This window comes from Lissotriton vulgaris, chromosome 12 (assembly GCF_964263255.1).
Source record: "Lissotriton vulgaris chromosome 12, aLisVul1.2, whole genome shotgun sequence".
Classification (NCBI taxonomy): Eukaryota; Metazoa; Chordata; class Amphibia; order Caudata; family Salamandridae; genus Lissotriton; species Lissotriton vulgaris.
The window spans coordinates 262,593,008-262,620,696 of NC_141700.1; the positions used below are offsets into that span (position 1 = coordinate 262,593,008).

General features: G+C 46.7%; 1 protein-coding gene across 5 annotated transcripts in view; it reads left to right on the top strand.

Moving 5' to 3' along the window:
• KIFC3 (kinesin family member C3) overlaps window positions 1-27,689 on the top strand; it is a 422,885-nt gene that overhangs the window by 65,091 nt on the left and 330,105 nt on the right. Inside the window, exon 1 of one of the 5 annotated variants that reach the window (XM_086945000.1) lies at window positions 7,541-7,760. The exons of 3 other annotated variants lie outside the window; for them this stretch is intronic. The gene's annotated coding sequence lies outside the window, so the exon portion shown is untranslated. Of the gene's footprint in view, window positions 1-7,540; window positions 7,761-27,689 lie in introns of those variants that run through there. One more of the 5 variants, XM_086945001.1, reaches the window with a different exon arrangement.

A 27,689-nucleotide genomic window follows, 5' to 3' on the forward strand; every position in this document is an offset into this window, starting at 1 on the left:
ATGAGATCATGATACCACGACACTGTAATCTTTATTATTCATGGACTGCAATAAACACTGGATTTTCATGTGTTCGGGTGCACTAGGCACCCCACGAAAACTTGAAATGTTCGAACCCATGCACCAGTAGTAATTTTCTACAGTTGATGTGTGACCCATTGCACTGAAAGTACTAAGTGTATGTTGCCCTTCTGTACATGTATTCTAAAAGTCAATAAAAACAGATTTACAACAAAAAAAAACCTGCCTGTTCGAGTCCCCCATGCCTAGCGCCGGGACACTCTGCCGAGTAGCCGCGCACTTTATAAATTAATATAACTTAACAAAAACAGAAGAGAACCCAAGGTACACCTACGTTGCAGAGCCCTCCAACTTACCAAACCACCTGGTGGTTCCTCCTTGAAGTCTCCCTGGACCGAGCCTGCAGCCCAAAATAAAAAAACGACAATCCCCATTGAAAACAGGGCACCTGATGCCAAAACAGCACCCGGCCACCCCTGTGCCGCTGTGGGTGCACCTTGCGTGCAAACTCTGATCCCCCTTTGCCCTGTTCTTAAGTGTAGGAGCTTTGCTCCCACAACTTTGTGGCCTGCTCGTGAGCAGCCACCAACTGGAGGTCCCCTATCCCCCATTGAATAACACTGGGCCTCAGCACTCTGCACCCAGCCGCCCTAGTGCCGCAGAGGGTGTTTTGAGAGTGCATCTTTGACCCTGGGGGAACCCTGGTTCGAATCCCCAGAAACCCAACTCCCACAACCAAGGATTTACCTGTAAACCAACTTCATTTCCTCCCATAGGATTGCTTTTACTGCTTCTCTTAGAAAATTATTTTAAGTGTGGAGTTGGCTTGTATGAAACCTTTAAAAACTTCAAATGTACAAAAACTAAATTACTTACCTTTTCTCTAGGAAATGTCCCAGTGTGATATCTAGGCATATCACAATGAGTAGAGAAAGTAACTTAAAAAGTAATCTGAAAAGTAATGTACAAAGTAATCTCAAAAGTAACTGTAAAGTAATTTTAACTGCTGACTTACCTGTAAACAAACCAATTGCATCCAACCGCATTTCACTTGTATTTCAATTGCAATATACCTACAAAGTATTTTTTCACTTACCTGCACCAGGCCTGGCTTGGTTCTAGAAATAAAATAACTACAAATATTTTATGCAAACAAAATTGGTCTGAGTTCAGTCTTTGAGTGTGTGACATAATTTATTGCCCAAGTATGTGCAATAAATGCTTAACATTACCCTATGAAGCCTTACTGCTCGCCCACACTACCACAAATAGAGAGTAAGGTATTATCTACTTTTACCTCTGCCTACCTTTGGGTTTCCACTGGACTCTGTGCACACTATACCTTTCTTTGGTATAGTATATACAGAGCCAGCTTCCTACGTTGCAGTGTCCGTTGCGGTCAGTCAAAAATATGGAAGCGTCTCGGTGGTGGTACCATCTGTACAGGATTTATTGTCTCCTTCCCACCAGCACATGTTGCAAAGTTGTTTGGCCCTTTCAATTATGTTCTTCAATTTCCCATTGTCTGGATGTATCCCCCAGTTTTCTTAGCTGGAACGGGAGTTTCTTCCATACCATTTGCATGGTAAGAATAGCAGGGAAACAGGAGAGACTGACTGCCACTAGTTGGACTTCTCGGTCATTTTTTGTGAAAAGCAAGATTCCTTTTGCACTAATTGTAATTGGCTGATTCTGGACCCAATGGCACGGTTTCAAATACTAATAACTCCCCATCTCATTTATGCCAAAGTATTGCTTCACTTGTTTAAAATACCTAACCTGTCTATTCTGAAAAAAAATCCCTTGAAGTATTCCAGCCTCCTTCTCAACACTTTGCAAAAGCCTGCCTGCCCATGGGCTAAAGTCAGTATTGCACTCTATCTGTGGGGTAAAGGGGTAGGGCAACAAAATGAGGGCACAGCGCCTATACAACCAGTACCACTGTCTCAGGTTTGCCCTCAATATAGAGGAAATATAAAGCTTCTGCTTTTTCATCAGGCTGCAGCACCTCAGAGAGTGGCCTTGCACTTGTGTATGGTCAGTCGTGCACCATACCCTGTTGATGTATTTTTAGAGGTTAAACCGAAGTGCTGCTTAATGGCATCTCATCAGGTATAGTACATCTTTCTAACCATCCCATGGGCGTAGGGTATGTTAACCCTAACTTAGTCTTTCTCTTTTACCCTGCCAAATAAAGCTGCTACAATGCCCTTGTAGTTGCGTGCATATGCCTCCTAAATCCCACTGGCAGTCGCAAGAATGATGTATAGAATCTTGGAGAATGGATATTTTAATTGCTGCTGTGTGACGTATCCGTGATCTTTGGCAATTTTTTCAGTCTGACCACTTTTTCTTGACTATGGTTTTAAGGATTTTTTTATTGATGTATCTCATACCCGTCACTGTAGGCATTAGAATAAACTTTAAGTAGGTAAATGGGTCCCTGAACCATCAAAAATGCGTAGTTTTAAGTTATGGAATTGAATGCCCAAGTCTCTGCATAATTTGAAGGCCAATAGATTTGTTCAAGTTGACCTCAAAGCCGGAGGCCTTCTGATAGACTCGTTGCTCAGACATGATTGTCACAAGGGATGTCTTTGGGTCACTGATTGTTAGAAGGATGATGTTGGCAAACATTGTAGGTTAAAACGTGTTACCTCCCAACTTAATGGCCATAATACAGCTGTAAGCCCTGTTATCTGAGATGTCCAAGAGTATTAGCAAGGGCAAATGGGAGCGGTGAAATGGGGCCTCCCGGTCTGGTTCCCCTGCTGATATTCATCCACTCAGAACAATTGCTGTTAAGTCTAATCCTGGTCTTGGTGTACTGATAACCTGCTAGAGCCCAGACAAGAAAAATGTCTCTAAAGGCCATTCCAGTCAAGTTGTCACTCAAGAAGTCCCAGTCTCCGGGGTCAAAGACCTGCTTGGTGTTGAGGGACAGGAACACTGTTGCTCCCCCACTCTTAATGTGCATTAGATGCCATGCTTTTGTAATGTTGTTCCCTTGCTATGGAATCTGCATAGTCCTGGTGCACCAGGGATTGAAGCACAACCTTCCCGCTAATATATTGATGTCAACAGTTTTGCAACCATATTGTATTGAGCTTTCATGGCTTAACAATGAGTGTAACAGCGAGGTAGCTGTCCCTATCCTGACTATTTCATTGAACTGTTCAGTAAGATCTGCAATTGCCATGGCACAAAAACTACATCAGGCCACAAATCCACAAAGGGTTTGGAGCCTTGAACTTTTTGAGCCCTTTAATCACTCAAGATTTCTTCCGTAATGAGGATGTCGAAGCTATTTTGGCCTCTATGCTTACCCGTGGGAGAGTTCCCGATCAAAGAAAGGCCTGCCCTTCTACATTGTCAGTAGTTTTCCTTTCTATACAAATCACTGTAACTGAATCAAAATCTGTTGTCTTCCTACGCAATTTATTGACCCACCTGTACTACACCACTAATTTCATTAAAAAAATCAAAAAGTTCTTTATATGCGTGACTCGGAGTAAGTTAACCAGCTGCCTCCTTCAACGACAAAAAAAAGGCTGACCAATTAGGGTAGAATATAGTTTGCCCTGCCAATTTCAGTTGTCCTCATCTTGGATCGAAGTGCGATTATTCCTCTCCAGACATTTTTAGATTCTGGGGCTGTGTTACTTTTCACCATCGACTAGATGCCCCAACCAGTTCGCTTCAGAAGCGATTCCTTCATTTGCTTATGGCATGCTACTTCCACAATAAACTAGCTCCGTAACACTGCTTACAGTACATCCCAGAGCTGTGCGCATGTCATCAGTTTTGTTAGTGGTTAGGTATTTGTGAATGCACTGGCAAATGTTTGCACGTACTACAGGGTCTCTGAGAAAGTTCTTGTGGGAGCTGCAATGAACCATCTTTCCAGCGAGTTTGTGGGCCAGTTAAGCATTCTATTTATAGGACAATAGGCATAAAGTGTCAGGGGACCTGCTCAACTTCCTTGTAACGACAGGCAACTGACTTCTGTCTACCACTATGACTCTTTCGGTAGTAAAGGTGCGCATTCAAAGGCTTCTCTGGTAGGTAGAGTGGGGGTTGAAGACAACGAACACAACAGATGCAATAATTCACCGTCCGGCCCACTCCTTGTCTTAGTACTTTAAAACCGCTAAATAAAATACTACACAGTAATGGGATTTCAGCGACAGGGTTTACAAGGCCCAACTTTGGGGTCCTATCCCGGCTCTATAGTTCTCCACCACCACTACAGGGCTCTAGTAACAGTGCAAAGATCCTAGGAAAGAATGAGGCATGGGAGGAAGATGGCCATTAGGCTTGGGTGAGCAGTGATTCTGCTCTGTAACCTGTAGGTCAGTTTGTTATGTATCTTGAGCAAAAAAGAGTTTAACCTAGCAATCCACATCCCTAAAACGCAGGATTATCTTTCGAAGTCCAAGACAGTATCTCACTTCAAGCCTTGTGTTACCTGCTCACTGAGATGTTGTTAGGTGCAGAGATTGACGGTCCTCTTCAGTCGCATAGTTAGTGTCTCAGCCCGTGGGCACAAGCTTGCGGGCAGCGGCTCTGCCTCTTGGATATTTCCTCTGGGGAAGAAAGGCACACAGGCCTCTTTAGTGGTCACACAACTTGAGCAGTTGCAGACTCCAAGCTGCTGGGCAGAGGGGTGGGGGTACTTCGATAGATTAGAGGTAGTGAACAACTAAACCACCAAAGGAACCCAAAATTGTGTGCTGGTAATCTTTATTCTACACCCCCTTTACACAAAATAAAAACAAAGGGACATTGGAGTCCTGTAAATCAAAATGGTGCAGAGCAGTGTAATTTAGGTAATGGGGATTGAATGGGAGAGGTGAAGATAGATGGGTAATGGAGATTAGGCTCACGTTAAAAGCTGGTCAACTCTTTACTTTTTATACATTTCATTTTCTGAACCATCTTTGCCCCTCAGACAGTTGATGGGAATACGTGGGTTTCCCCAGGAGGTGGTACCAGCGAAAGCAGTATTCTTTGTTTTTGCATTCTACATTTTAATGAGCAGGAACATTATAAGGCTCTAAAAGGTTGGCAGTGAGGATGATGACCATGCTTTCTGGGGGCTCGCCAACCTTAAAAGGCCTTTCTTTCTGGGAGGTGGGGTTGACTCTTATATGCTCACAACAAGCTACTAGTTGAAGTTTTAAGTTCTTTGATCACACTGTGACAACAAATTATGCCTGATGCATATCCATTCTGTGGCAGAGTTTGCCCCCCACCAGAGAAGATTCAGGTTCACTGTGTCACAGAAAATTTGAAGTTCATAGGTCTGAGCGCACCTACGTAGTAACAAATAGAAACCGGATTTGAATCTTAGAAGGTGTGAGAAGTGGCGGTGCATCCATTAGGGCGCTGGGGCGTTGACACACAGGCCGCGCCTGCGGACCCCCGAGGCATTTAGCGGACAGGGTGAGGCTCAGATCACTCAGCTGGTCTGTCTGAAGGGGGTGGGCGGGACAGCCAGCAGGTTGACTCCCGGCGTCATGCTGACTGAGTATGACATGTAATTGTCAGACAGTGACTCATTAGGCCAGGGGGTGGCACGGAGTGCACAGCAGGCAGCAGTGCGTATGTTGGGTTTGGGTCGTAGAATTTTTCCGAATAGCCCAGTCATGCGCACTAGTATTTGCTGTGGCTGGCGGCTGCGCATTAGGAGAGCGAGGGTTGATCAATGCCGCAGCCATCGGGCTCCTAATGTGCGGCAAGTATCCCTGCTAAGCCAATCCTGGCGCTGCTGGAGCATGGTCTGTATTGGCTGAGAGAGGTTGTCCTCTTGCAGTCCGCCAACGAGGGATTGGGCCCTGGACTGCCATTCGCTGAGGGAGGCTGGTGGCTGGGAGAAGAGGTCTGGCTCGGCTGGCACTGATTGAGCCTGCGCGCAGTGAAGAAAGGAGCAGCGGGCTGTGCTGCTGCTGGGGCGTGCCCCTGCCGTTCCCAGTGCCTGCTGGATCGAGCCGGCCCTCCCTCTTCCTTTCGCCGTATGTTTAGTTGGAGCAGCACATATGGGCTTGGCAGATCCAGACGGCCTGCACGGACCATCGAGGCGCTTCGATCTGGGGAAGACGTGACCACCATCATTCACCGCACCCTGCGTCCAGAGGTTTCTGGGAGGAGGAGCAAGTCCTTTCCGCTGCTGGGATTTCGGTAAGGGGATATTTCACAAACCTATCTTCACTGAAGTTTGCTGCAAAGTTTACGTTTGTTGGCGAATGTAGTAGTTCTGTCTGTCAAAAGAGTTATTCGTAGAGGGAGGGGGCGGGGTGCATAGAGATTGGTACCCACGCCTGGGAGGCGCACAGATCAGCGAACCGGGTCTCTCTAGGAACTTTCAGAGAGTGAGCTACTTTGCGCAAGTGGTCCACTTATTTATATAGCGCCTCACTTGCCCGCTTCTCAGCACCCCCTTTTTTGATAGTTGAGAACTGATCTTCAGGCAGATTAGGTGATTCATCTAGGCACAAACAATGCGGTCAAGTGCGTTTTTGCTTAAATGTACTATTTATAAAGCGCCTAACCATGCGTTTAGCACGGTTCTCTGCACTCCCTGTGTTGACATTTAATGCTCGGGGAGATTGGAGGATTCGTCCATGATCACACAGTGCGGTCACGTATATAACCCAGGTTGCCTACTACATCCATAGTCTTACATGATTAGGCAATTGTGAGTGGCACAGCACTGTCGGTATGGCCATGGTTTTATGCCCTACCACTTTCGAATGTCACAAGCCGGCACTGGGTGTGAGATTTATTGGCGGGAGTGAAGGGGGGACATCATGGTGGATCTTTTTCAAGTCATATGCATGCCTACCTTCTCAGCAAGACATATGTAGCAAATATTATAACACGGTTTGGCCATAGCAGGTCTTACTCATGCGGCACACTTAGCCAAAGACCCTCCTTTTGGCCAACAAACTGCATGGAGTTATGGGTAAGAACGAGGAAGCAACAGGGTGGAACTGGGACACAAATGGGGCCCTGGTGGTAAAATAAAAGTAGCCCCTATTAGCAAGTTAGTTAGCTAAAAAAGTGGCCCACATTTGCAAATCAGGGAAGTTTTGGAGTTAACACACACTGTATTGGTTGTTTGTAACATGTGGAGGACTGCATGCATTTGAATTTGCTGCTGGCAATGTTTATAGTAATATCTGGGAAATCGACTACAAAAACAAGTCAGTCAGACCATAAACAGGCCAAGACAGCCAAAAAAATACGCCTACACCGACCTGTCATACCAGCCCTTCTGCACTGCCCGGTAGCCCTATAGTATAGTTCAGTCCGACATTGGAAGGTAACGATAAAAAAAATCCATCCTGTGGAGGTGTGTTGCTCGCTCTATGTGGCAGTTGTACTGCGTGTGTGTTCGGTGCCTCTCCTGTGCGTGTGTTGCTCGCTCTAGCGAGCGGGCTGCGGACCAGTCTCCGGCCCGCTGCCCCGGTTTCCAAGGAGCCCTGTGAGCCGAGACAATGCGAGATGCTGAAATATTAACCAGTTCTAGGCCTCGCCCCCTGCCGCCGCCGCTGCTGGCTTCCTGGTTCCCCGCACGTCGGTGTGGATGGCCAGATAGAGCCGTCTGCGGACGCGGGAAGCCCCTGGCGGGCTCGGGCCTGGGTATGTGAGAGGGAACGTCCTCGTGACGCCTGGGGACGGCTCGAGCCCGAGCGCGTGAGAGAGTTCGTCAGCAGCGTGAGAGGCGCGCGCAGCAGGTGAGAGCGTTAGCCGGACTCTTCCACCTGTGTGCAAGTTACCGGTGTGTGCAAACCTGCCTGTCCGGCTGCATCAGGGTCGCTCCCTCCTGCAGCCTTGTTTCATGTACTAACATGCCACGCCAACGGTAGGGCAACTGTTTGCATTTGTTTGTTTTGAGTGCTGCTGTATTGTACGCTACTTTGCAGGCCGCCTTGTTAACCAGCACGCGTTTGTCTACCATACAAGCAATCCAATTGGCGAGGAGCTGCCCTTACATAATACGCCGTGGTGACATCTTTTTAAAAGATGTTTACGCACGCACAGGAAATGGGTGCCGGCTGTAGTGAGGTTTAGTTTCATTTCTTTAAACTGTGTTGGTTTCTGTAAGCATTCATAATCTGTTTCGCTCTGTCTTGGCCTTGTAAAACAATTTGTCTGTTATGTATTTAATAGCTTTAAATTGGGTTTTAACAAAATATATATTCGGAGCATAAATATTAAACCTACCAAGGCAGGGTAGCTCCTTCATGCCTTATTTTGTCACAACTTGGGCACAGATTACGTTTCCCTGGGTCTTGCTCATTGTACTCCTGGTCGATGGTTAACTCCAGTCCACACCCCAGTGGTTAGATTGGTTCACCTTTTGGTTTCCCCAGGGAGTGAGTGCCCTGTTCCTGGCCATTGGGTCGTATACACTGAGGCTGTTGCTTATTTGAGGCCGAACAGCTCCAACCCACTGGAGGTTGCTCCTGTTTCTATTTTGAGGGGACCGCTTACAGCTTGGGTGGGCCAAAATGGGTTTGGTTGGTTCCAGTCTGTAATGGTACAAAGAGTCCCAGGACTGTGGAATGTGCTGGAGGGTTTAGATTTATTCATGACAAATGCCGTCATTTCATCCATCACTTTTTGTTTGGCACTTCTGTGGGCTCTCATTTAGAACAGGGACGCAGCAGCCCTTTTGGGAAAGAGGGGTACTGTAGCACACTTCCTGGCACCGCAGAACACCTTCCCTCCAGGTGTTTTATGGTAAATGCAGTGCATGCTAAGTCACTTTAGTTTTCTCAGAAGTGTAAAAGTGTTTGCCATGCTTTGGCATAGCCAGTGCTGTGGATCTCTGGAGACCTTTCTCGATTAATATACTTTGTCAACCAACAGGAACAGGTCTGTTTGTGGGTGCTTGGAAATGATGTTCGATGTCTTTTTGGTTGCTTACATTTCCCAGAGCACAGGTGCATTCTCCGCTCAGAAACTCCAAGTAGGAGGCAATCAAAGTACAGAGCACACTGCTTGGCACGCCAACACATTACACACCTTACCCAGATTGGGAGCACACTTTAGCACGCCAACATACCCATACACCTCACCCAGATTGGGAGCACACAGCTTGGAACGCCAACACACCACACACCTCTCACAGATTGGGAGCACACAGCTTGGCATGCCAACACACCCACACACCTCACCCAGATTGGGAGCACACAGCTTGGAACGCCAACACACCACACACCTCTCACAGATTGGGAGCACACAGCTTGGAACGCCAACACACCACACACCTCTCACAGATTAGGAGCACCCAGCTTGGCACACCACACACCTCTCCCAGATGGGAGCACACTGCTTGGCACGCCAACACACCACACACCTCTCCCAGATGGGGGGGCTCACTGCTTGGCACACCAGCACACTTCTCCCAGATGGGAGCACACTGCTTGGCACACCACTCCCAGATGGGGGCACACTGCTTGGCATGCCGACACACCAAACACCTCTCCCAGATGGGGAGCGCACAGCTTGGCACAGCTCTCACAGATGGGGAGTGCACAGCTTGGCACAGCTCTCACAGATGGGGAGTGCACAGCTTGGCACAGCTCTCACAGATGGGGAGCGCACAGCTTGGCACACCTCTCCCAGATGGGGAGCGCACAGCTTGGCACACCTCTCCCAGATGGGGAGTGCACAGCTTGGCACAGCTCTCACAGATGGGGAGTGCACAGCTTGGCACAGCTCTCACAGATGGGGAGTGCACAGCTTGGCACAGCTCTCACAGATGGGGAGCGCACAGCTTGGCACAGCTCTCACAGATGGGGAGAACACAGCCTGGCACACCTCTCACAGATCCGTTGTGGTAAATGCAGTGCCTGATAAGTCCCTGTTTTATTTGCCCACAAGTATTGAAGTGTTTGCCGTGACCACTTTCATTGTCCTGCATTGTCCTTACGGAGGAGGTACTAGAGGCTGGTGAAATCCGTTTTGCTCTTATTATGGGATGGTCAGGACATTGTTGTTCCATTCAGCTTCAGGGTGCTATGAAGTATCTCCAGCCTCGCTTAGCCCTTGTTATAATATTGGGGTAGGGGCTTCATCATTACCAGGGCATGAATAGCTAGTTGTCAACTCTTGTCAGGCCATCAAGGGTCACTTCTCTGATTCGTAGTTGGTGGTGGCAGTGATCGCTGCTCTTAGCGCAGGTTATTGTGTGTTGGGCACAGTCACTCCTTATAGCTGTAGTTGGTAGTGGGATCGTTCTCTTCTCTTAGGTGGGCTTATTGGGTGGTGGGAGCAGTCACTCCGCAGAGGTGTAGTTGTTGGCAGTGTTATTTTTCCTCTCTCTTAGCTGGGCTTATTGGGTGGTGGGCGCCATTCTACTCAGAGCTGTATTTGGTGGTGGTGGGGTGGCAATGTTCCCCTCTCTTGTTTGGGGATATTGTGTGTTGGTGAGCAGTCACTCCTTTAGGTGTAGTTAGTTGTGTCAATGTTCCCTCTTAGCTGGGGTTATTGGGTGGTGGGCGCAGTCACTCCTCAGAGGTGTCGTTGTTGGCAGTCCCTTGCAAGGGTTATTGGGTGGTGGCAACGGTAGCTTCTTTGAGCGGTAGCATGGGTGGTGATTAGTTGTGGTTCAGTAGGTACTCGGTGATCCTGCCGGCTGGGCTTCTAAACTCTGGGTGGGTTCACCCTGCCAGAGTTGCCCTTGAACTAATGGTCTCGAACGCTCGGGTGATTGGATGATGGCCATGCCGACCCGATGGCCTGATCACTTCCTCGAAGTCTTTGTTGTGCCATGGTGCCGAGTCTCCCTTTCTCTCCTTGTTTCATTGCGATTTTGCCCTGGCTGTGTTATACTCTACTTTTTTTTTGTACATGATCTTGAACTGCTTCCAGTTTGGGGTCGAAGCGCTTGGGAACGGTTGGAGAGCTGGCTGGGTTGTAGCAAATCTTTAATTCTCTCGTCCTTCTACCCCCCACACCCCCGGCCTTCCCTCGGTTAGGTAGCTATTTTACCGGTGCCAGTTTGTAGAACCCGACCCTCCCCCAGTGCTTCTCTTTGTACATTGTGCACAGCACTTTCTCAGCGGCGCTCTCCTGCCCATGCTGCTGGTTGTTGCTGTCCCCATTCCGTCGCTCTCTGGGTGTGTTCCAGCTGGCTGCTCGCTGGCTGCGAGATGTAGGCTACAGCGTGTCTGCTGCCTGGGGCTGACAGCCGCACAACCGCGCAGGCTGGCTGCTACGGGACCTCACCGCGAACTCTCTGCGTCTAATGGATCCAATTAAGAGTCAAAAGGTCTCATTCAGTCGGTGCTGCCGCAGTCTTTTATCAAAACGAGGTCGTTAAACTTACAGCGCTATAAAACTGCATAACTACGGTACCAAGTGCAAGATCAAGCACCAATGTCAGAGCCATTAAGTCTCGCAGTGCATGCTGGGATATTTTTTTTAATTTTTTTTAGTGCAAGCATAACCACAAAAATAGGAAAATAAAAACTCAACTGTATGCATTTTGTTGGCTTGTAGTAAAAAAAAATACGAAAAACAGTTTTGATAGAACAGTGCGGCAGGAACGTGTAATTCGAAAACAGCTTGGCAAAATAGGGTTTTTTTCTGGCACAAGAAATTGCATTCTTGGCTTTGGATTTCTTTTGCTTGAAGACCTAGTTTAAATACACTAGGGTGACTTAAAATAAATAAATAAAGACCTACGATCTGTGGCACTGAAGTGCAAGCGCGTCATTGCTGCAGCGATTGACGTCTTGCTCCATGCTGTAGTAGAAGTAAAAAGTGAACGACAGATCAACATGCCAGGTTATGAAGATGGCGTACCCAAAACCCCAGCTATGTGTGTATGCATGTGTGTTTGTATGCATATATGTATGTCTTTATGTACTTTTATCATTCCACTTGGCGGGCGAAACCTCTAAAGCTGGCTCAGTGCCAGATCCAACAACCATTTGCAATGCATTAGGTCACCCATTAGTGAAAGTATGAGTTATTGGTCTTACAAATGATGTTTGTTAGTCTTTTTTGTTGTTAAAAAATATCCTAGCAGTAGCATAAATAATCAAATAAAATCCACGAAGCAAGAAAGGGGTACAGTGCCACAGGCTGTTATTAGGTGTCCCTGTGGAGTTGTAAAGGGACCTCTATTAGCCACATAAGGAACTGCACCCTTACTTATGCTACTGCTGGGATATTTTTTAACAAAACATGTCATTGGTTGCGTATTAATTTGAGTTGGAGCCATTGATATTTTAAATGACAATGTCTTTTAACTATGTGTTATGGATTGTATGTATGTGGGGTGTTGTGGAATTATAGGGTTGTATTGGATTAGTTAGTTGTGTAATCGTGTAGTGTGGAACTGTGTGGAGTGGATTTGTGTTTGGAATTATGTGGCATGGTGTACTGTGAAATTATGTGGATAGTAATTGGGTGGTATTGAGTGTACTGGAATCGTGAAGTGGGATTCTGTATTGTAGAGAGTAATTATGTGGAATGGTATTTTGTGTTGTGGAGTGGTATGCAGTGGAGTTTGTGATGCGCTGTTGAAATTTGTGGCATGATGTGTAATTGTGTGGTACGAATTGGATTTGTGTGGATTGGATATATGTGGTATGTTGTGTAATCGTGTTTTTTTATGTGTTTGGTGTTGAATTATGTGGTATGGATTGGAAATGTGTGGAGTTGAATTGGAATTGTTAGTTGTGGCATTGTGTGGCATGGATTTGTGTAGTGGAATTACATGGCATGGTGTGCAGTTGTATTATGTGGATAGTAATTTTGTGTTTTTGACTATTTTGAATCATGAAGTGGAATGGTATTTTGTGTTGTGGACTGTTATGTAGTTAAGTTTAAGTATGTGGTGTGCTGTTAAATTTTGTGGTATGTTGAATTCTATGTTCTAAATTTAATATGTATAGTGTAGTGGAATTGTGTTGTGCAATGGAATAATGTGGTGTGGTTTTGAATTATGTGGTGTGGAATGGATTTGTGTGGGTTCGACTAGTGTTATGGAAAAGTGTGGAGTTCAGTGAAAATATGTTGAAAGGAATTATGTGGCATGCTGTGGAGTGTATTTATGTGGATTATTGTTATGTCGCATAGAGTGGATTTATATGGGGTGTATTTATGTGGTATTGAGTAGTATGCAATTAGATGGAGTTGAATTATGTGATAAGTGGTATTATGTGGATTGTAATTATGTTGTGTGCTGTGGAATTGTGCGGCGTGGAATTGTGTGGTATTGTGTTGAATTATGTGGTGTTGAATGCATTTTGTCTATCTACAGCAGTGCGGAGTACATATAAAAATCTTTCCCGTTAAAAACGGTGAAAACATTGCGCATAAGCTTTAGAACAGAGGTCCTCAAACTTTTGGATGCCGAGACCCCCCTGTCAACATTTTCAAGAGTAAGGACCCCCTCCTGACAATTTCTAAACCTATAGGTTATGAGGAAGGTGAGGACCAAATTATGCGACAGGCTTGACTAAATTGTGTGAGTAGAAAATGTAAATGTTCTGTGATGCTGCGTATTTTGGGGTAGCATTGCTTTATTATTTAGAATTTTTTTAAACACAGTAATACTGAGGAAAGATTTCACCCCATCAGTACCAGTTTATAACCAAAATACAGCAATTAACATCAGAAAGGTGTCTAGTAAACCTCTGTGAAGGGCCTCCCAATCCGCAGGAATACGCGCTGCCACATTAGAAGCTCACCAGGCCATGGCTGGGAGCAGCAAGGGTGCATTCAAACCGTGGTGGTCTTGTGCAGAGTTAAGCAATTTACCCATGCCCCTTTCCTCTCACCCCCTTCCTTCCATCCCTCTCTTCTCTCCTCTCCCAACCCCGGATCCCTCTCTCACATTGCAGGAAGATGGTTATTAGCCCCAGGACACCTTTTGGTAACAGTAGCGCACTACAAATGTAAATAATAGGCAGATGCAGGGGATCCACTAGACCCGAACTTCGGGGGGGGGGGGGGGGTTTTAACACTCCCAGCCAGGGCTTGTCCAAGCTCTGGTCGCACACGGTGCAACAGTCTTTCCACCTTTTCCATGAATTCCCTCACTACCACTCACCAACAATACACCTCATCTCTCTATAGCACCTGTCTGGCAAACATTTCATTTTTTTATAGCGCTACTCATAGTTTACTCACTCAGTTCTGTAATGTGCATGGTACATCTTCTTTGTACCAGAACTTTAACCTTCTTCTGCACTGTGTGGGTGACAAGAGTGCCCATGTGACTGCACGATGAGCAATGCAACAGTGTGAGAGTAGGGTAAAAGGAGTGACTGCAGGGTGAGTGAGGTGCCCATATGAATTTGGGTTCGGCTGTAAGTGCAGAGTGGGACAAATTAGTGCATGGTTAGTGATGGCCTTGTTTGAGTGAGCAACAGATTGAGCAGTAAGGGGGGAGGGCAGGTGAGTGAAGTGTCACATGAGTGCAGGGTGAGAAGTGTGCTCGTGTGACTGCAGGGTGGGGTACAGAGTGAGCAATGCAAGCAAAGTTTTAGTGCAGAGTGATTACTGTGAGAGCAGGGTGAGCGGGTGAATGTTGTGAGTGCATTGTGATCACTGTGAGTGCATTGTGATCACTGTGAGTGCAGGGTGAGTGGGTGAATGTTGTGAGTGCATGGTGATCAGTGTGAGTGTATTGAGATCGCTGGGAGTGCAGGATGAACGTGAAAGTGAAGGCGAGAATGAGAAGGGAGTAGTCTGAAAGCATGGTGCATTCCCAGAAACTTGAAGCGTAGGGTTTCAGATATAAGTTAAACTATTGCTATAATGGCATTAATCAGGGTTCGAGGGTGGAGGAAATAAATAATGTGCTGATCCTGCAACAAACTTCCAGTCTAATGATTAGGGTTACCATCTCATTATTTTGATGCCCCAGAAATAAGCAGTCACCTACAGCTGTATTTTTTACACTTATCTGTGAATATTTAGAACAGCAAATATAAATAGAAAGCACTTTTAATTGTGTTCTAGGGGTGCCTCAATGATCCATGACTAATAATTAAAGAGAATAAAGACAGAAAAGTCACATAACTAATTAATACATACTTTTTTATTTATAACTCAATTTAGTGTCAAGAGCAGGTCTCTGCAGAATCTTTAAACAACACATAGCAGGCAGGGCCGGACTGGGAATAGAAACCGGCCCTGGCATACTGCTCAGCCAGCCCCCCTGGGTGATGTAGTGCAGCAAAGCAGTGTGCGAGGGCCGGTTTCGGCCGATTTTGTTACTGGGGGCCGATATTGCCGACCCCCGGTAACAAAAAACGTCCCCCAGGGGTTCAAAATCGGCCCCCACCCTAGCGGCCCACCGGGGAAACGCCCGCTGCCCGCTATGGCCAGTCCGGCCCTGATAGCAGGCATGTTTCTTTTGGCAACCCAACTTTATATTTCTTTTCATTAAATGCATTCTCACACTACAGCAGTAAGTGTAAAAATACTAATGTAAAGAATAGGTAGAGTGGGGGCCCAGGGGGTACTGGAACCATAAAAAAACTAAGCTTTGGTAATCAGTTAACAAAGGCTGCCATGTAAATATGCTAATGGTCTTTAAAGACCTGTGAAACTCGGCCCGGAGATAAGACTCCAGACACTGCCCAGCCGAGGCCCCAGGAGCGTGAGCTGCACTGCAGCAGCCCAGGCTGAGACAGGATGGGGGAGGAGGGGGGCTGAAGCCCTGGAGGCCAGGACAGAAGTGACACTGTGAAGGCGCGACCCCCTTTGCATCGCTCCTCGGCCCCCCTGGGGGTCGCGCCCCACAGTTTGAATATCCCTGCTTTAGAAGAACGGTATTAACGTTCCTTTCAATTTTTGGAAAGAAAGCTGCCCTGTTTACAGTTCCTGAGTGAGCAGAAAGATAATTTTTTGTATTCCATTAAAGGAGGATTCCGTTTGAGGATACATGTGGGTCATGGTTGTCTGCTTCTAACAAATAGCCCAGATGTATTGGTTACCTTTAATATGCCCTTTATACAGTCCCTGAGGTCCCTTGGATTTTTAATTATATTGTAGATGCTTTAGAAACTAAAGAGATTAAAAAGGAACATTTTTACAAAAGCAGCACACTATCCCATATTAAACAAAAATAGCCTTCGAAGGTATCCTGAATAATTTTTATGATAGGCTAGTAGTGTTGCGATTATTGTGTAAATGTAAAAAAAAAAAGAATGGATGATTTCGACAATTCCAGGCTGTATCATATTATAGTAACAGGAAAGCAGTGCATTTCACGAAAACAGATATAGCCTTTGAATCCTGATCCTTAACTTATCAGGACTGTCTCCTTCCTGGAGGACCCATAAAAAAACTTGCTAGCAGTGTTCACACTTGGCAGTAAACTCCACTGAAGAATGACACAAGGCTGGGTTTAACAGAGCAGTGAACAGAACAGTACATTCACCTGATGGGAGTATTTTTAAAATAAACTAACCAATAGGATTGCTGTTTCGCTTTTTAAGTACAAATAAAAAAGCATTGAAAAAATGCATTTCATGTCCGTACACGGAATGCATTTTTAGGTCGAGCCTAGCGACAGCGCGCATGCGCTGCTTGCTTTGCAAGGCCTGCTGTAGTAAGGTATGCACCCACTCACTGCCCATATTTGTCATTGGCTTGTGTCATTGCCCTTTGTAAATCATGGTTTCTGATTTTGGTAATCTGCTTTTTAGTCTCTCCTTAGTACCCCTTGTCTCCATTTGACACCTCCCACGAGGACTGGACCTTTTACTGTGCTGTTACTCAGTATCTTTTATTTAGTCTGTGAGCACTATTTTCTTGAATGAGTTTTCCTACCTACTACCTACAATCTATACATGCCCTTTTGCAAGAATATTAATTAATGGTGCCCTCACTCAACAGCTGAAAAAAGGCAGAGGAACACAACAGGGTTGTCCCCTATTCCCTCTGATGTTTAACCTTTTTATATAGAGCCTTTAGCAAGAAGGATAAGCAAGGAACCGACAATTCTGCCATTCCAATGTCAAGGCTGGGTTAAAAAAAGGGGCTCTCTACGCTGACGACTTAATATACACACAAAACCGTCCAGAATATTTCCCAATTATAATGAGTCTATTAAAAGACTTCGGCATGATAGCCGGGTATCAGGTAATCAAAGCAAAAACAGAGATGATGACCTGGAAAACCTACCTCGACTCTACTTTGAGGGAAAAGGTGAAAACTGAAACAAGATATTTAGGTGTCGAGGTAGCCAAATCCTTGGAAGAATTGGCACAGATCAAATTTTTTTTTAACTGATGAAAGAAACTAAAAAGTTGTTGCAGACCTGGTCTACCCTGCCATTATCGAATATTGGCAGGGTGAATTTGATAAAAAATGATAATTTTACCAAAGTTTACGTTCCTGTTAAACGCTCTGCCATTATACTTCGAACTAAAATGGTTTAAGAAATTACAAGATGACCTGACAAGCTTCATATAGGCTAATAAAAATCCAAGAATTGCTTGGAAAAAACTTTGTAAAAAAAATATAAACGGGGGGCTTGCCCTACCTGACTTTCTGCTATACTGCTGTGCTTTCCAGGTACAAAACCATTAGACCTCTCTTAACTAAACTTGTTCAGATATTACGACCCTGTCTAGGAGCATTAACTGCAGACCTAGCAGAACAAGGCAACCATTTCTTGTTTAAATATGAACACACTAAATGAAAATAAATAATTAATCTGAAGGTACTAAATGCAGCATGCAGGCTTTGAATTCAGGTTAGGAGAATCTTGAAACAACCCTATTACAGCCAGATTGCTCCAATTTCGAAATCCCCTGGGACTTCCCTATGTTTACAGGACTCCCTATCTATCCCACTAATGGATGTTGGAATTAAAATGGGGCCAATTAGTTGACGAACAGAGACAAATTTTGTGGGACTATCTATCACAGAAGACGAATAACTTATTGTCAACATTTAAAAACCTGCAATTAACTAGCTGGGCCCAAAGTCAACCATCAGTAGGAACTCCGAATGAGTGCGAAAATGCTCTACACGATAATCCTTCACTAAAAAAGGAAACTGCTAAATGTTACTGGATGTTAGTCCAAGAAGAAGATTCTGATATGATCCCACTGGAGGAAAAATGGAAAGAGGTCCTTTCAGACGTCGATCTAACAACCCTGTAGTGAGTGGTGTTTGTCTTAATCTAAAAAATGTAAACCGCTAACTCCGACATAGTCCCTAGTTCCTTATAAGGCTCGAGTCATGCTTATAATGCTCAAGGTGCTCTCTTTGACTGTCTGTGTAATTATTCCAGATTGTACCAGGATTCTCTGAATATCTCTTTTCTTTAGTTGACGGGAAAGCAGGGTTCTACCACCCCAGCAACAAGCTTCTGTGAACTCATGGTTGGTCTGTACCATGATCACCCCTGCCCAACTCTGGATTATTTCTCTAATGTGAAAATCCCTATGCTTTGCCTTCAAAACGCTATGTACGTGAAAGAGCAGACCGAATCTCCATGCAGGAGACCTGCTCACCCCAGAGTGACCCTACCTGGTGAAGTGCCACCCTGGGCTCCCACTGCGGTCTCCCTCAGTGTTGGTTGCATCTGCGGTCCTCAGGCAAGATGATGTGGGCAGAAGGACAAGCCTCTACCTCGCCTGCCTTTTGAAAACTGGACTGTCCCCTTGCAATGACGCCACCGTATTTTTGGGTTCATCCTAGTTTGGACGAGCCTCATACAGTTTGGGTAGTTCCAACTAACTGTTGGAATCTAGAGCATGCCAAGGTTCTACACTACTTCGCAGACAGTAGACCCTAGATACACAGAACACAAGCCAGGCGATCGGTGTATTCTCTTTTTTTTTGTGTATGCACCAGATCACAAATTAAAGGGCTTTGATCCTGCATTACGAGTGGTTTGCTTTTTATAGTAAAATTGGGATCTTGATTATTAGTATTTTTTTTGAGTGACGGTTGCTCCTGGACAAGGATCTCCTTCAGCTACTTTCAGACCCCTTTAGACTGTCTGCTAGCCCCACTGGGCTTGCATTAATGGGGAGGTTGGTGTTTGCTTGGGGTGGCCTCGGATGTCATTCTCCCTGTATGTACATTGTGACCAGTGTCGTGTTTTATGGCAGTTAATGTTGATCATATAATGCACAGTCCGAAGGGAAGCCCTTTATGTATTGATGTGTCTGCTTCCAATCGACAACTACTATTTAAGGGTGTAATGCAAGTAGGGACTACTGTTCTCTCCGTAGCATTCTGCTTGTCTCTGGTTTTCCGAGAACATGTTCTGGAATAGTTTAATTCTCTTTTTTTTTTTTGTTCATTTTTTTAATTTTAGCCAAGCAAAACAAAATGTACAGAAATTGTAACTTTAAATTTTCAAGAGTCCTCTTCCCCACCCTCCCCTTGCATTGTGTAAGCATTCACAGGTGTGCGCTGATATCCAGCAGCGTGGATAGATCCCAGTATCTGCGTCACTCGCAGATTACCCTAATGAGGCCTACATTTGGCTCCTAAGAGGCTCACACTAATTGCATGCTTGTAGGGCGGGTGTGTCCGTGTCCTGGCACAGCAGAGCCTCTCTTACGTACATACAGGTTTCATGTTTAGCAACTACTATTGATAAGGTAAGTGTGTGGGCAACAGATAAAACGCTTTAGTAATATCAAATATATTGTACAGGAGACAGGCTTTCTCCAAATGTATTTCTCATTTTACCATCTGCTTAAGAATCTCCGTCTACCTTCTTTCTCTATTACATACACATTTTGACAACTTGCGCAGCCCCCGCCTTCTTTCCTTGACAATTTCCTCCTTGCCTTCCCTTTTCTTGTTTACTCTGCTACTCCATGTTATCCCTTTAGTCACTTTTTTAGCTCGACTTTCCTTCTACTTGCTTCCTTTTCTTCCTCACTCTGTTTTCCCCTAGCGTCCCCCTTGGGAACACCCAAATTATGCGGCAAGGTTTAATAAATTAAGCAGCAAAAAAAAGGCAAAGTATGCAGTGTACTGTGGCACTTTTTTTTTTTACTCATATTAGCACTGGCTGGGAAAAGGTTTCTTCTCATTAGTACATGTTTTACACCCAAAAACAAGCAATTTAAAGGTGAGCTGACGAGCTTTATGAAGGGCCTTCCAATCCAACACCTTTGCTCTGCATTTTTAATAACTTCTGATTTGTTTGCGGTGGAAAAAAATTAGTTTTTGCTAAAACCTACTAATTATGCAACTGATGGATTTTCCACATAATCCATCATTAGACGGAAAACGCTGCTGCTGAATTGCTGAGTCCCAGTGACCCTGCCTACTGCCCCATCCCGCACAGGTACTGGTAGTAGAACTGTAATCTTTAATCCATTTTCCTGTTTGCAAGATTCACTTTTATTCTACAGTGAAGTCCGATTTTCTGTATTTAAATTGGTCCCACTCCTGTCTTTGCCAGCCTTCAACCTCGCCCAGTCCTGGATTTACTGCCCTCTTGCTTGCTCCATGTTCAAAGTAGGCTGTGGCCTTACATCCCGACCTCCCTCGTCCCTGCAGTGGGTTGCCAGCTTACTTGCTTAAGGGTGCCATACAGCATAAACCAATCTCTCCCCCTGCCCTTGCAATTACTTTAGAGTTTACATGCTCATTATGCTACCTACCTGCCTCCTACTGTTTTGTCATTTTCTAGCTTGCATGCTGCTGCTCCAGTTACCTACCAACCTGCATATGCTTCTCTCCCCACCTTGCTGGTCATTGCAGACCCCCCCACCCGGGCCGACTTTGACGCTGGTGCCGCCCGGTGCGACAATCACTTTTAATGCCCCCACGTCCCATGACCGCCTCTTGGGATTCTCTCCCTACCACCTGCAAAAGTGACCCTAATCTCTCCTATCATATGATATTGCTAAACACAGCGCCCCCCTTAGGTTGCAGTGCCCCCCGCAACAGGTCGGCGCCCAGTGCAGCCGCACCAGTCGCACTGCCCTAAAGCCAGCCCTGCCCCCCCCCCCCCCCCACTAAAAACACGCCTGCTTGTTTCTCATTGTCGGTAGGCATTTACTTCACCTTCTGTTGGCCGCCAGCCTGCGCGCACCTTCCTTGCTGTCAGTTGTTTGCTCGCACAATCTGCTGTTTGCCAGCCTACAAAAAACCACCTACTCTCGTTTGCACTGCACTGTCCACCTTTTGGTTAGCACTCTGCTCGGCCTCCTCGTGTGTGTTTGCTTCTTGCGCAATTCCTGTCCTTTCCCTGTTTAGTTGTTGGCATTTAGCATGCAAGCTCCACCTCCAGCTGTCACTTGGCAGCCTGCCCTTGCTCCGCTCTTCAACTGTTTGCTTTCAGTTTGAATGCTTCCACCACCTGCCTGCAGGCTCCTCAGCTTCCGTGACTCCCTACCCCGCAAGTAATTCCATTTCTAATAGTCGGCAAGCAGCACACACCTGCAATCCGTCCTTGCTCTTGGTTGCCACAGTACATGCACTTCCTAGGAGGGGGTTGGAAGCCTACAGGCCCTCCACTGCCAGTTGGCAGCTTGCAAGCTCATGCTCCTGTTCTATTGCAAACTTGCCTCTCTATGCTGTGTTTCTAGCCTGTACCCTTGGCTTTATTTAAAACCTGGAACAGTACACATATATAGCAGCAGGTCAGCCAATGAGCTAAAGTGGTTGCGGGAAAGGCTAGAAAAGCAGCATGACAGGTCTTAAGTTGAAGGAGGCACCAAATAATTCAGAACGCAAGAGTAGTCAAGCAATCTATCACACAAGTCTGGTCTTAGCAGCTGTTACTAAAGTGACTGGACTCTGATCTTCTGTGTTATGATTCTGGCCTTTTAACAATTACCTGAACTTATTGTCCGACTATAACCTGGTGCAATATATATGTTCTGTCCTGGGTTTGTAGTTATTCGGACTTTGTCTCCCTGTCATCTCATTTTATGGAGAGGCCATGATTGTATAAACAACACCTGGGAGTAACTGGGTGTTTTATAACTCCGCTAGTCAAACTGATATTGCCAACAGTATGTATAGTGGGCTTTGGATCCACCCCTTTCATCCATTAGTTTTCTTCAATCAGCCTTATTTCAGACAGTGGCTTAAGTTTTTTCCTCACGTCTTTGCTCATCCCAGTGATATATTCATATCTTACGTAATGCTGTTGGTTGGGACGACTTCGTGACCATAACCTTTCTCTCGCTTTAATATGCAAACACTGCATTTGTTAGCACATTTTAAACCCATACCTTTTGGCTTTGCTAATCCTTCTTTGGTTTAAGAACCAATCAAAATGTATCACCAGTGTATCTGAGCATGTAACCATGAACATCATGGATCCTTTGTGCTAGCTGTTCCCGTCTCCTCTTACCTTGTTGCCAGCCTTCTCTTTTGCTTGTACACACATTGGATGTCAATAGCTAGCTTGCACACACATTCCTGTTTGTTATTGTTCCTCATTCTTGTTAATTTGAAGCCTTTATGTTCCTCTACTTACTGCTTTTCCCTACTGTTAGAAATGGAAGTCTCTAGAGTTACAAGGGTTTGCACCTTTGTCCAAGTAGGGACCCTTCTTCCTAGTCAGGATAAGGGACTTACACTCCTAAAATAATCCCTGCTCACCACCTTGGTAGCTTGGCACGAGAAGTCAGGCTTATTTTAGAGGCAGTGTGTAAAGCATTTGCACAAAACCAGCAGTAATGCAATGTAAGCACTACAAAAGGACACCACACCAGTTTAGAAAAATAGCCAATATTTGTATATACTTAAAACAAGACCAAATAAAATAAAAATCCCCAATACAGTACTTTAAAAATAGTTAATTTGCAAGATGTCTTTAAATTGCAAAAATAAGTTGAAAACACAGTTCGTACGAGTCGGTAGTTCGGTCTGAGTCTACTACGATGCTGAAAACAACAGCGTCGGTACGGGCTAGCAACAGCGTGAACAGACTTGTTAACAGTACCTTTCTTGGTGCGGCTCACACTGCGGTGCAAGTCGGTCTTGGCATCTGTCGCGGTTGCGATGCAAAGTGGAAGCAGTGCACGGTGCAGTGTCCTATCGATGCGGTGTGAGCAGCGGCTCGGTGACGATCGTCCAGACGGTGCCGGTGAGACCAAGGTGTGCGGTACAGGGCAAGACTGCTTTCGATGCGGTGCTGGCAGGTTGCAATGCAAGCGACTGAGCCGGTTGGTGAGAATTGCCGCTGGCGGTGCTGGGCAGCTGCGCGTGATGAGGCGGTCACAGGTGTCAAGCCAGCGGCAATCGTGTCGGTGAGACCAGGCCAACAAAGTGAAGCTAGGCGGTGTGGGGGGCAGTGCCTCTCAATGCGGTGCAGGCAGTGGCTCGGTGACTATCATGCAGACGGCGTCAGTGAGACCAAGGCGTGCGGTGCAGGGCGAGACCGTGTGGCCTGCGGTGCCTTCAGGACACAAGGACGGCAACTGAGTCGGTGACAGTCGGTCGTGGTTCCCTTTTCTCTGGCAAATGAAACCGCGGTTCCAGGAGCAGTTCCCAAAGGTTGGTGAAGTCTGTGCAGTCCCTGAGACTTCTTAACAGGAGGCCAGCTCGGTTTCAGGCCCTTGGAGATACTCCACCAAGTAGAGAAAGTTCAGTCCAGTCCTTTCACTGCAGCAGCTGCAGGCCAACCCAATAAAGCAACAACACAGCAAAGGGGCAGTACTCCTCCTGGCAGCTCTTCCATCTCTCCTTCTTGGCAGGATCCTTGATTCCAGCGAGTTCTCTGAAGTCTTTTCTATCCCTGCCACAGTAGGCTTGTCATGCTGCACAGCAGAGCTGTGCGACTCAGCTTACTCCTGTGGAACGCTCGCTCAGTAGGGGAATTTGCCCCGCGTGGACTTTCCGCGGCAGTTATGGCGAACTCAGCTCGTCATGATCACAGCTTCACTGTGCCTTATGACGAGCGGAGCTCGTAATAAGCGTCGAAGGGGTTAAAACCAACTCCACTAAAAGATGTATTTTATCATTCTGAGTTCAGGCATACTAAACTCGAATTTCTACTGTGTTCCCTGAGTCAGTTAGGATTATAGGATGTTATAATCAAACTGCCCACTCTGGCCTATGAGGAACAGTAGCCTTGCAATAGTGAAAAACAACGTAGGCTGTAATTCACTATCAGGACATGCCACATATACCAGGGCATGTCCTACCTTTCACATACAATGCACCCTGCCCATGGGGGTACCTTGGGCCTACCTTAGGGGCGACTCCCATGTAGAAAAGGGAAGGTTTAGGGACTTGTAAGTGTGTGCACTTGCCAAGTCGACATGGCAGCCCCAGGCTGCACACAGGCTCTGCAATGGTTACACTTTACGGCTGTTTGCGTGGGTGGCACAATCCAGTGCTGCAGCCAACCAACAGCATTTGATTTAAAGGCACTGGCACTCGCTGTGCACTTTACTAGGACTGACACATAATTCAAATGAGCCAATCATGGAAATACCAAACCATAACACAGTTTACACAGAGAGCATGTGCACTTTAGCACTGATTAGCAGTGGTAAAGGGCCCAAAGTCATATAACCAACACAAACAGGTCAGGGAAAAATAAGAGGAACAAGCAAAAAGTTTGGGGATAACCCTGCAAAAAGGTCCATTTCCAACACCCACTGTCCACCCCCATAACTTTTCAGCTTGCACGCCGACCTGTGAGGTTAACCTTTTATGGGCCCTATACTATCAGTTGTCTGCCAGCTCAGTGGCAAACCCCCCTACCACAACCTCAAAACCCAAATATGACTCTATTTTGGCTGCCTGAAACTGCCTCTACTGTTCGAGAAAGTGCCTCTTTTGACATAGTTATCCGCCACCTTTTGCCTGGAAAATATAGGGTTTTGATTGCAGTGCACAGGGTCTCTGCCAACCATGTCCCCTGTGGCAGTGCTTCTTCCCTAAAACTGTTCTACAATTGGCCCTCCAGGCCCCCTGTAAGTCCCTAGTAAATAGTACCTGGGTACCTAGGGCATTGGGACTGAAGATGGTCTGCTAGGGACCTCTCACCTAGGCCATGCAGACTGCCACTGCAGCATGCATGCCCTGGTGTAGACAACATGACAAAGTCAGATTATTTGTATTTCATCCTCTGAGGCGGAAGCCGGAGGACTGTGCTGACTAAAATTGAATTTTAAAACCTGTATTTGCGCCGAATTTGTGTTTTTTAAAACAAGGAGCTCACCTGTTCAAGCGCTCACTCCACGCGCTGACACAGCCCTCCTCACTCTTCCCTGAGACAGCGGTCCGCGCTGAGACAGGGAACGCCCAAGACCTAAGCCACGCCCACTGCGAGGCCACGCCCACTCCAAGGACTACAAAAACGCTAGAAACCAAGCGTTCACCATTATTTGTATTTCATCCTCTGAGGCGGAAGCCGGAGGACTGTGCTGACTAAAATTGAATTTTAAAACCTGTATTTGCGCCGAATTTGTGTTTTTTAAAACAAGGAGCTCACCTGTTCAAGCGCTCACTCCACGCGCTGACACAGCCCTCCTCACTCTTCCCTGAGACAGCGGTCCGCGCTGAGACAGGGAACGCCCAAGACCTAAGCCACGCCCACTGCGAGGCCACGCCCACCCCAAGGACTACAAATGTGCCGGCCATACCAGCGCAGCGGACGAGCGCAGCGGGAGCGCCGTTTGCGTGCCAAAGGCGCGCCTAAGGCAAGCCCGTCTGCGCCCGTCCGCGCACGGCCGGGCCCAGGGCCAGAACCCCTGCCTAAAGCAGCCAACCCAAAGGTAAGCTACACACGCAGAGAGCTACTAAGCCTTAGACCCCCTACCTCTTCCTGTGATTACATCCATGACCTTAATGGACCTTTCACTCGCTGCTCTCTATGTAAGCCAGCCCAGCTCACGCTCCCTATAAAACCTATCAAACCCGCCTCCCTCAAACTTGCCTCACTGAACTGTCGCTCACTTCCAAAACACGCGACACAGATTAACCATCTCCTAGATGACCTGGAGATAGATATACTTTTCCTCACGGAAACGTGGCTCGGTCCACATTCTCAATCGGATATGGCACTAGCAACCCCCCCGGGCTACTGTATTCAGTCCCTACCCCGCCCTTTAGGCAGAGGTGGTGGTGTCGCCATTATTCACCGAGAACACCTCCACTGTAAAACCTGCAATGCGCAGATTACAGACTCAGAAAGTCTTCATTTCACCATCAAACTAAACCCAACCAACTCACTAACAGGATTACTGGTGTACCGTCCACCTGGCCTCCCAGGTCCCTTCGCTAGTTCCCTTCTAGACTTAGTCACAACCCAGGCCCATTCCCTATCAAACTTTATGATAGTAGGTGACCTGAACATCCATCTGGAAGACCCGGTAGACTCGGTAGCGAATGACCTGATCTTAGATCTAGCGGCACTCGACATCCGCCTACTTAACTCCGGAGCCACCCACATCAAGGGTCATCTATTGGACCCGGTGTTCACTAGCTCTCCCGCGATGCAAGCGAAGGAGGCCCTTCCCCTTCCCTGGACAGACCACTTCCTAGTCCCCTTCCAACTTCCTGGAACTTTCAGGAAACCCCGAAAACCTCCCACCTACAGCAAGGACAGGACCTGGTCCAGACTCCCCACGGAAGAATGGGCTAAGACCCTTGAAAGAACCACCCCTGCACACGCAGAAGACCCGACTATAGCAGACAGAAAATTCAGAGACTGGATCACCTCCTCCCTGGACTTAGTACTCCCACTCAGAACCAGGGAAGACAAAAACGGCAAACCTGGCTCAGCTCCATGGTACACCGCGGACCTCTGAATACATCTCAAAAATTGCAAAAAAGCCGAACGGCTCTGGAGGAAAAACTGGCAACATGCCAACAAAGAAGCCTACCAGACCACGGTCAAACTCTATAAAGAGGCCATCAGACATGCCAAAGCCTCATACTATGATACGCGGATACAAGAATCTTCCAACTCAGCCAGAGAATCCTTCTTAATCGTAAAGGAGCTGCTCAAAGTCCCCATCACTTCCCCCTCCAACACCCCCAAAGTCGACAGAAGTAATGAGCTAGCGAATTACTTTAATGACAAAATCACCCGCATCCTGACCTCCCTCCCACCCCCCAGTCCCCCCAGCCGCACGGAAAGCCATTCATCCCCTGACCAGGCCGAAAGTAACTTACGCCCCATTCTACCGACATTCCGGCCAGTAACCTGCCTCGAGGTTGAACGAACCCTAACGAAAATGAAAAGTGGTTCACCTTTGGATCCAGCACCAATCAGATTCCTCAAAACCGTAGCATCAGTCATCGTACCCACTGTCACGGATCTTATCAACAGCTCGCTCGCCCACGGATCTGTCCCCGACAGCTGGAAGAGTGCGGTGGTAAAAGCTCTCCTGAAAAAACCTCCGCTAGTCCCAGCAGTCCTGTCTAACTACAGACCAATATCTCTACTTCCGGGTATCAGCAAAGTCACCGAGAAATTGGTAAACACCCAATTATCACAGTTCCTTGAAACCAACAACTTGCTCAGACAATCCCAAACTGGATTTCGCCCGGGCCATGGAACAGACACCGCACTTCTCGCAGTCATTGAGGAAGCAAGGCACATACTGGATGCAGGAGGATCAGTGGCAGTGATCCTCCTGGATCTAAGCGCAGCCTTCGACACAGTGAATCACCGTGTCCTTCTGCATAGACTGGCGGATGCAGGACTCACCGGGACAGCTATCAACTGGATTGAA